Genomic DNA, 9,361 nt, shown 5'->3' on the forward strand with positions numbered 1-9,361 from the left:
TAGTGCTCCTATATGTTTTAACTGAGCTTGATATCCCGATAAGCAAATTGTGAAAACATACAATATCATAATAGCACATCATGGACTGACGATAATTTTAGAATAATATTGCACTTGTACGATAATTCAGTATAACGCAATAATTTTGTTAAAATAAAATTTCTAAATATATATATATAATATTTGTCAAAAATTAGATAAATCTAATTTAGGGGGTAAATATTTTTTTATTTATTTTCTTTCAAGAATATAATGAATGGAACGTCGGCAGCGTACTGAAGAAACAAATCAGGACACACAGTGATCCAATTATTTTCCAATGCTTGACAAACATTTCCGAAAGATTAAATCATACATATGCATTTCAAAAGCCTCGTTTGATTTAAAAATTTTAAGTTTAACTGGGCCGAATATATAATACTTCATGTTGCAATGTTTCTACCTTATTTAGGAATAATTGTGCATTTTGGAGCACAATTATATTTATAAAATATAGCTGAAATATATATTTGCCTCAATTATTAATGAGATAATTTCTTTCCAAACTTAATTTGGTAAATAAGATGATTCGCCATATCGTTATTGTTTTGACGAAATACTATGTCAAAATTAATTGAGTAAGTTATTAATATTAAAAAAAAAAAATTAAAGTTTTTGCATCTATTTCTGTAAATATATCCGTGTAATTGCAGATTACAAATTTCATAATGCAAGATTTTGCCATATAATTTAATTTAAAACGTTATCCTATCGGGATAGATACCGTACAAACGTCGCACAAGAAGCAAGCAATAATAATGTTCACAATCTGGTGTTTCGAGAAGCGTTCATATAGATTCATCACATGCTGATCGGTTACTTTGAGTCTTCGGCACAATGCCAAATTCCACGGCTACGCGAGTCCGGCTCACTCAGCACAATAACATAAAATATAATATTACTTGGCACAATAAAAAAATGTACAAATTGAAACTGTAGGAAATTCAATTATAATTAAAGCTTTAGTTTAAAAAAAATCTTGCTAATATTAGTAATATTTCATTTATTTTGTTCCTCATTTTGATTCATAATATCAAAATCGTTTCTACTTTGAGAAAAGAAGTATTGCTCACGTAATAATATATGACAAAGGAGGAAATTGTCCTTCTTTTTCTTCAAAGTGAGAAATAAAAAGATTAACAGAAATTTATATCAAACAATAAGTAATGTTTTCTATGAAAACTAAGTTTTCTTGAAAACTAAGGCTTTATCTATATTCTTTCTTATCTATCCACTTCACAGTTTCCGCTGAGAACAACAATGAGCAATAATTATATATAGTGAATTTGCTCTGAGAAATGAAATATGTTGAAACGAATTTCAAATCTAACATGTAAGTGCTACATGATCTATGAGACTTTTAACAACTTCCTACAACTTTTAAAAGTTGTAGAAAGTTGCTAAAAGAAATAAAAGAGAATGAATAGTAGATTTGAAATTTGCTTTTTAATCTAAAAAGATTGATCGTTCATAGAGACGAATTTACTTAAATACGAGGTTATCTGTACATCCGTTAGAGACAAATTTTCTTAAATACAAGATTATCCAGTACTTTCGTTATAAATAAATTTCTTAAATTTAACATTATCTGTTAATTGATAACATAAGGGACGGAAAAAATTTGATTATATGAAAAGAAACTGACTCGACATATAAAATAACATTTTTTATATGAATTTTATATGTCTGAAAAATTAAATTTGAAAATAGGAAAATTAATATATTGGTAATAAAAGTGTATATACTAAGCCCGTAAATTAAAAAAAATATTTTTAGGTAAACAAATTCTTGTTTCTAAGAAGGAACTTACTATTATACAGTTTTGATATAAAAGTATCCCTTTTTATAATAATATAGGCTACGAATAATGTGAATCATCTCGTATACAATGTATATATAACATACAATCATGTTGGTAGAATATTCTTGAATCATAAACAATAAACGTTTCGTAGGATTGAATCATGGAGTAGGAATGCGTTGACGCCGTGATAAATCGATATCTAAAGTACAGCTAGGGAAAAGCATTAAATATTGTTTCATCAAAGTTTGATTATATTATATTATATTTGATGAAAAGAAACTGACTTAGTTGTGTTTGGTTGAATTGCCATATTAATAATTGTGTATATAAATAGCATCATAAACAAAGAGAGGGTTTGTGGGGAAAATATTTTAAATAAAGTTAAAATTTTGAAAAGTGAATAAGAATTTATATTACTTCAGAAATTTTGAGATAAATTAAGTTTATAAGAGATTAATCTCTAAAATAATCTAAAAACTTTAAGATACTTCAAGATTAAAATAATTTTAGAAAATTCAAAGGTTTTATTATATTTTTTCATTTGCATCTGAAATTTTAAAATAAAGGATAGTACGCAGCATCATCACCAAATCGAATCGCGGTGGTACTGCATTTTCTCGTAAAAAAATTATAAAATCTATATAGGATAAAATAAAAAGAAGTATTATGAGAATTTTTTTGCATTCTAATAAAATAATTTTGTTCAAACAATTAAGCTTACTTTCACAATTTTTAAGTTTCTTTAATTTCTTTTAAATATTTGGGTTATTATTTGTCTGACTTCCATCTAGATAACACATTTAACAATTTTTTATTCTTTTATACTTTATACTTTTTATAAAAATACCTTTGATTCTTTTGTATTCTTCTTTTTATAAATTGACGTGTTACGCTTGGAATAAAGACAATTTATGGCAACTCCCATCCTTACAGTAAGGATATGCTCATCCTCGGTCTCACGTAGAATATCTTTCCAACATATGCGGACTATATTTTGTCAAGACATCGACGAAATTTATTCACAACTTGCTGAAGATGGTTTGAAGAAAAACCGAAATGTCCAAGAAAATTGTATCGACACTCATGGTAGATCAATATATTATGTGAATATCATTTGAATTTTTGTTATATAATTTGCGCACCAATTTCCACGCTGTATTTACCCGTTCTCATTACCCGTATACTTTATTATTTTATTTTTTTAAATATTTCTTAAATATAAGTTTTAAAATTACTTTAAACCAAAATTGAAAATGTCCAAATATACCTTCCATATTTCTTGGGTTTTCTCTTAAATTTACTTTTTCTCTAATTTTTAAGATTTTCAAATAAATTTTTATAAGGGATTTGTTTCTTGTAGCTAGACTATGGTAGTATTCCTAAAATAAATATTATAGGAACACTATATAGACTAGTATGTCACTTAGTGAGAAATGACAATGAAATTGATGTCGATTCCATTATCATTTCTCACTGGGCAGGACTGAAAAGGTTGCAACACTTTTTTTCGATGAATTTCAAAATGCAACTTGATCACCAAGCGATTGGTTCTTATTCATGGATCAAATAAGAATCAATCGCTCGGTGAGTAGGCTCATGCATTTCGAAACTCGTTAAAAAAGTGTTGCAACCTTTTAGGCCTCTTGACTATATACCTACTGTATTTAAAATAAAATATATCTGAAGTTTGGCAAAGACGAGATAGAAAGTAGTGCAGTGATAATTAAGAGGCATGATTTTTTTAGTGCTTCATATACGCATTCATCATAGGACTTAAATACTGATTGATGATTTATTGATGGCTACTAAAGATTTTTAAAACAAATATTAAAGATATCTTAAATTAAACATATATTTACACAATTAAATCTGAATTCTAATTGCTAATTTCATTGTAAATTTGAAATTGAGAAATTCTATTACCTTATCTTACTATTATATTTAATTTCCATATATATAATAATACTTCATATTTAAATTCGGTTAACATAACATGTCTTTCAAAACTGTACGTTTGGTGTTTGTGTTAAATAAAAGAAAATTATATGTATATGTATATAATAGATTATAAGTTAATGTAATATAATTACGGATGTTATACATATATTTAGTGTAGCATCATTAAATCTCTTTATTAGTTAATTCCATTTCATTCGGTTTAAAAAAATATTTATTGTTTGAAGTAATTATGAAGGAATTACAAATATTTCTATAATTTATTATGTAATAGTATTGTTTTAAATAATCGATGAAATTACAAAAATACTATATGACAATTGTTAAATCAAATTATCTAAAATGCTTATAATATTATAAAGTATAATATGAAAATGCTAAATATTCTCATATCGATTTATATACGACTACGATTTAAGTATCGGATAAGAAAAGGTATAAGTATACCGCGCGCTCATGAATTTTATCTCTTTTCAAGAAATACATAATTTAAATGCTCATGAAAAAAATAGTAGGCATACCAATGCGACTACGCTAGTGCCAGGCCAAGGCTGGTAGAATGATTCAGAAATTTGGAAAAAGGTCAATAAAAATGACGAATGAAGAGCTTATACATATGCTATAAAAAGACTATACTTATAACTTTTGTTTATATATAAGTTTATATATATTTTACTTATAATATAGTTCATATAAATATATATAGTATGTCACGACGGATGATAAGAAGGTATCAAATATTATAAAGGATTCATTTAATAAAATGGTTTAGACAGATGTATACGATATGTTCTTAATAACAACTCAACTTATTGCCTAATTTCGTCGCTTGAAAAAAAAGTTATCGAGGGTAAAAGGAACATTTATGCTTTACTTATCTTTATAAAGTTACCTGTTATAATGAAAATATTAATTAATGAAGATTCACAATACACACACACAATTATTTATAAATCAAGTATGAAAAGAGTTAGGAATATATTTTAATAATTTATATTACAATTTTAATTATGCGTATGTGTGGTGGGAGAGATGTCAGGAAAATTAATTTATTTCAACATATAATGGAAGAAGAAAAAATTTACATATATATATATATATAATTTCTTACTTCTGGTAATAATTCAATATGGCTAAGGGACAGGAATTTGAGGACCTCTTTCACCAACTTCTGGTTAAATTAATCGATGATCAATTCGCAGAAGTGCCAACAGCAATTTAATGTATGAGAATGTCTCCTCTCTCTTCCTCTTATGAAATAAACTTTAGTTCTCACATACGTTGACAATTATAATAATTAAATTAACCATCGATTAGCGTTAATCTGAGTTGGTGAAAGAGGTTCATAGAGAGCTAAATCAGTATGTGAGTAGCTCCGAATAAGAATACCTTTCACAATTAGAATCAATATATCTATAACAAACACATTTTCTTATTTACAAACTAAATTTTACAAAATGTGTGTACATTATAAATCTAAAATTAATCGTATAAATGTTTGAAGCTTGAAACACTGTCAAAAATTTTTTAAATGTAGCTTCAAAAAGAAAATTAAAGCATCTTTAAGTTATTTTAAGTGATAAAAAATTAAAAAGATTTTTTCTAATCAGTTATTTTCGGAAATAATATTCTTTTTGTAGTCATTATTAAACTTCCTCTTTAAATACTTTTTGCTGCTACAACGTTTCTTTATTTGCATGTGTATTCTGTACTTGGCAGTTTAGAGAATTCGATACGGTGAGTTTTGATTTCTCAGTACTTTTACAGATTTTTATCAATGATGATATTTGCTGTCTTTAACATCTTTAAAATTTTTGTCAAAAACGTGTGGCATAGTTAGCTTTTTTTTTGATAATAAAATTAAACATTTCATTTGAATTTATTTTTCAAATTACGTTCTACATTGAAGTTTTTAATATTTATTTGTTCGTAAAAATATTGTTCAAGTAAATCTGTACGTTTCAATTCTAAATTTTTATTAAAGCTTAAATTTTATTAATAGCGTAAATTCATTTATGTGTTCTATGTTTATATATTTTTCAAATTTTTCCTATTAACTTTACCTGTTAAAAAATTCTGTGAAAAAAAATTCTCATTTTTTTCTATAGAATTTTTGTGAAAAAGAAATAAATATATTAGAAATTTTTAATATAATACTGTATAAAATTGTTATTCCCATATATTGCAAAATTATAATAAATGCTGAATTAAGAACCATCTCTCTCATCTAAGATATCTCTAATTAGTCTAATCTTTCCGTTGATTTGTACCGCAATATATTATATATCATTAATGATATTCTAAGAATATTTTAAAATATTCTCATAATATTATTGACGATATTGAGGATGTACTGAGAAAAATGTTGCTGTGGACATAATATCTTGAGATCCTCGTGACATTTTAAGAATATTCTCAAAATATATTATGTTTATATAAACAATAAAGAAAAGGAGCATGCAGATTATTCGTAGCAAAAGTTATATATTTGAAATTCGTACGTAAGTATATAGAAACGTTTCTATGATTTTATACTTTTTACACATGTAAGAATTTTAAACACATAACTTTCGTTACAAACAACCCTAATAGCACAATTCATCGGCGCAACATTGGCCCAACATATCCCCAATGTATGCCAATGTTTAACCAATGTTTCGCCAATGAATTGTGCTGCTCGGAAACCTTCGTATGGCTGTATGCTCCTTTTATTTATTATTTATATTTATTAAGCCATTATTTAGTTTTCTAAATTTATTACATCCCCTACAGCACAAAGTTACACAAAAGTTGCAGCAACACTGCTGGAACATCACAGCAACATTACATGTTGCAGCAATATTGCAGAGAATTTACGTTAGAGATATCCTCAGTATATTTTCAAAATGTTGCGTATATCTATGAGAAATTGCGTATAAATTTATACGGAAAATATCATGTACTATCTGGGAACATTGATCCATATGCGTATATCGTATATTTATGCTAAACTGCAGACTATGTAATTGTTTTGTTTACCTAGAGATATTTAAATAGTTTTCAGTTGCGAATATTGTGCACGAGAAAAATACGTTATAAGTTCTTAAATAATGTAACACAGATTATTAATATTGAATTATAATTTAGATACTTATTTGAAAAATTTTTTAACGGATCGACCGCAGTTACGTAACACTCTAGTTAATATTGAATTTATTAGAGGAAAAGGTGGGTTCCCTGCTGCTATTGTAAGTTCCATTTAAAATTCTGTTATAATTAACACTATCACTTGCAAAAGAATTTTAACTGAATGTTCGCAAATATTTGATGAAACGGTAAATTTGGAGATATCTTCCTGCATAAATATGCCTTGCTTCACGTGAGTTACCATTCGCACAACCATAAACAAAATCACAAAGTCAAAGTCAAAGTCACAAAATCAAAAATAGACTTCAGTTCTGATGTTGCTGCGGATCAGTTAACTTGTACACACGTTTTTAACAATTCATCTGATTGTTTTATTTCATCAGAAGAATTGAAGTCTGTTTTTGTTTTACTGTTTTTAACTAGTTTTTTACTAGTACAAGCTGTATTTCTTTCAAATAAACAGATTATTACTACACGTTTAAATTTTTTTATTTCGGAAACTAAGCCGTTTAGAACACATGTTTATATGGACTTTTTTTACTTGAAATAAACTAAAGAATCGCTCTGTAGAGTATGGCAACATACTTAACTAATACCCTGTATATATATATATATATATATATATACACACACACACACATAATATAAATGTAAACTCCGAGATTTTTAACGAAAAATATTATAGAATGTTTTTTTTTGTAAAAAATTTTTGTGGTTATCATTTTAAAATTTTAACACTTTCAGATGCGGGCATTTCGCACGTTGATAATCGTTGGCAGCCAAAGTCACGCGCACGTGTCATCTGCCGATAACCACTAGCAGCCAAAGTCACACATATACGTGACGCCACCATGAAAGTAGTGTGAAGAAGTCCTTCAAGGTATCTGCGAAGCGAGGAAAAAATGCTCGTGATAAATTTTCACGAGGACAGGATCAACGCAAGAGTTGTATTACTAGAAAAATATTATATTCACACATGAAAGAAATTTTTGAATCTTAATACATTCAGAATTTTCTATGAATTCAAGCCACTTAGACTTCATGAGAAAAAGTAGATCGGGAAATATAGTAAATATAAATGGATAGATTGTTCGCGATAAACCAATGTGCAAAAAATTCCATATATCGTATTATGTAAATGACTTGCAAATCATGAGTGGGTAATACATTAGATCGGCTAAAACAATCACATTGTAGTTAAATCTCAATCATGAGCTTATTAGATGCAAGCGTTAATTTGCTCAATAGATAGTTGACTCTTGCATGCGATAACTATGCGCGCGTGTATGTTTAAGTCTTCCTGTTTTTTTTCCGTTTTTAGAAAATAAAGAGAATCATAAAATGTATTTTTCACATGCATTTTTTTAAAGACAAGATGATTATATGTTTATAATTCAGAATCAATTTTTTGCTAATTATTTACGTAAAGCAAATATTTCGTACGAATTTTTCATTAGAAATAGGAATCATCGAAGCAAAATAGAGAATAAGAATTATTATATAGTAATAATATAATATATGAATAAATTTTGTTTCGTTGCAATAAAATATGGATGGTAATTATTTCTTTGTAAGAATATGCTCGAATTTAAATATACTTTTTAAATACATATATATTATAAATTGTAAATATGCAATATTGTAAATGTAAATCATAATAAATTATTATAAATATAAGTAAATGTTCAGTGTAACGCTCTCTCCTCTGCCGATGTTCCTGTAATTTTGTAAATTTGTGTATTTTCATGCGTACAACATATTCCGAGAATGAAAATCGTATATTCTCATAAATCCCTCTTTTTATTTAATTTTACAGTTTTTTAACGTCGATAAATTATAAAATGATATCTAATGATAATGATCTGCTTATATATATTCTCTGCATATGTGATTCAAAATTTAGGGTAACTCCGGTATACATGCCGCACCTATAAAAACTTAATTTATTAAGTATTATTTACTATGTTTATAGTAAACGAACCATATCAGTAAAAACTTTGTACTGTCTACTACTATGAAAAAAATATTAGAAATCCGAAATATTTATTTTTCATATTAAAAAATAAACTTTTGAAACCTTGTATTTTTGCCGCATATCTCATAGGGATGGGATATATGGCTACTCATAGGGGGAAAAGGGGTATGTACGGCTCATGAAAAATTTACAAATAATGCAAACATGTTTAATAATACAAATATGCTTTACTATTCCACTACACGTATCTATCACGAAATAACCACTGTACGTTTACACAGATAGGTGTCTTTGTTTAACCTGCAAGATAAACAAGGAGATCTATTGTATAGGCCGCGGCCTAAATGCACGGTATAAACGTAGCCACTAAGTCTTTTACACGTCCTACATTAATCATTTTATGTAGATTATAACTTATGATGGCGTTACTTATTACAGTGACAAATCGATTCAACTCGCAA

The sequence above is a fragment of the Mycetomoellerius zeteki genome, unplaced genomic scaffold (assembly GCF_001594055.1).
Source record: "Mycetomoellerius zeteki isolate Tzet28-1 unplaced genomic scaffold, Tzet1.0 scaffold99, whole genome shotgun sequence".
In the NCBI taxonomy this organism is placed as follows: Eukaryota; Metazoa; Arthropoda; class Insecta; order Hymenoptera; family Formicidae; genus Mycetomoellerius; species Mycetomoellerius zeteki.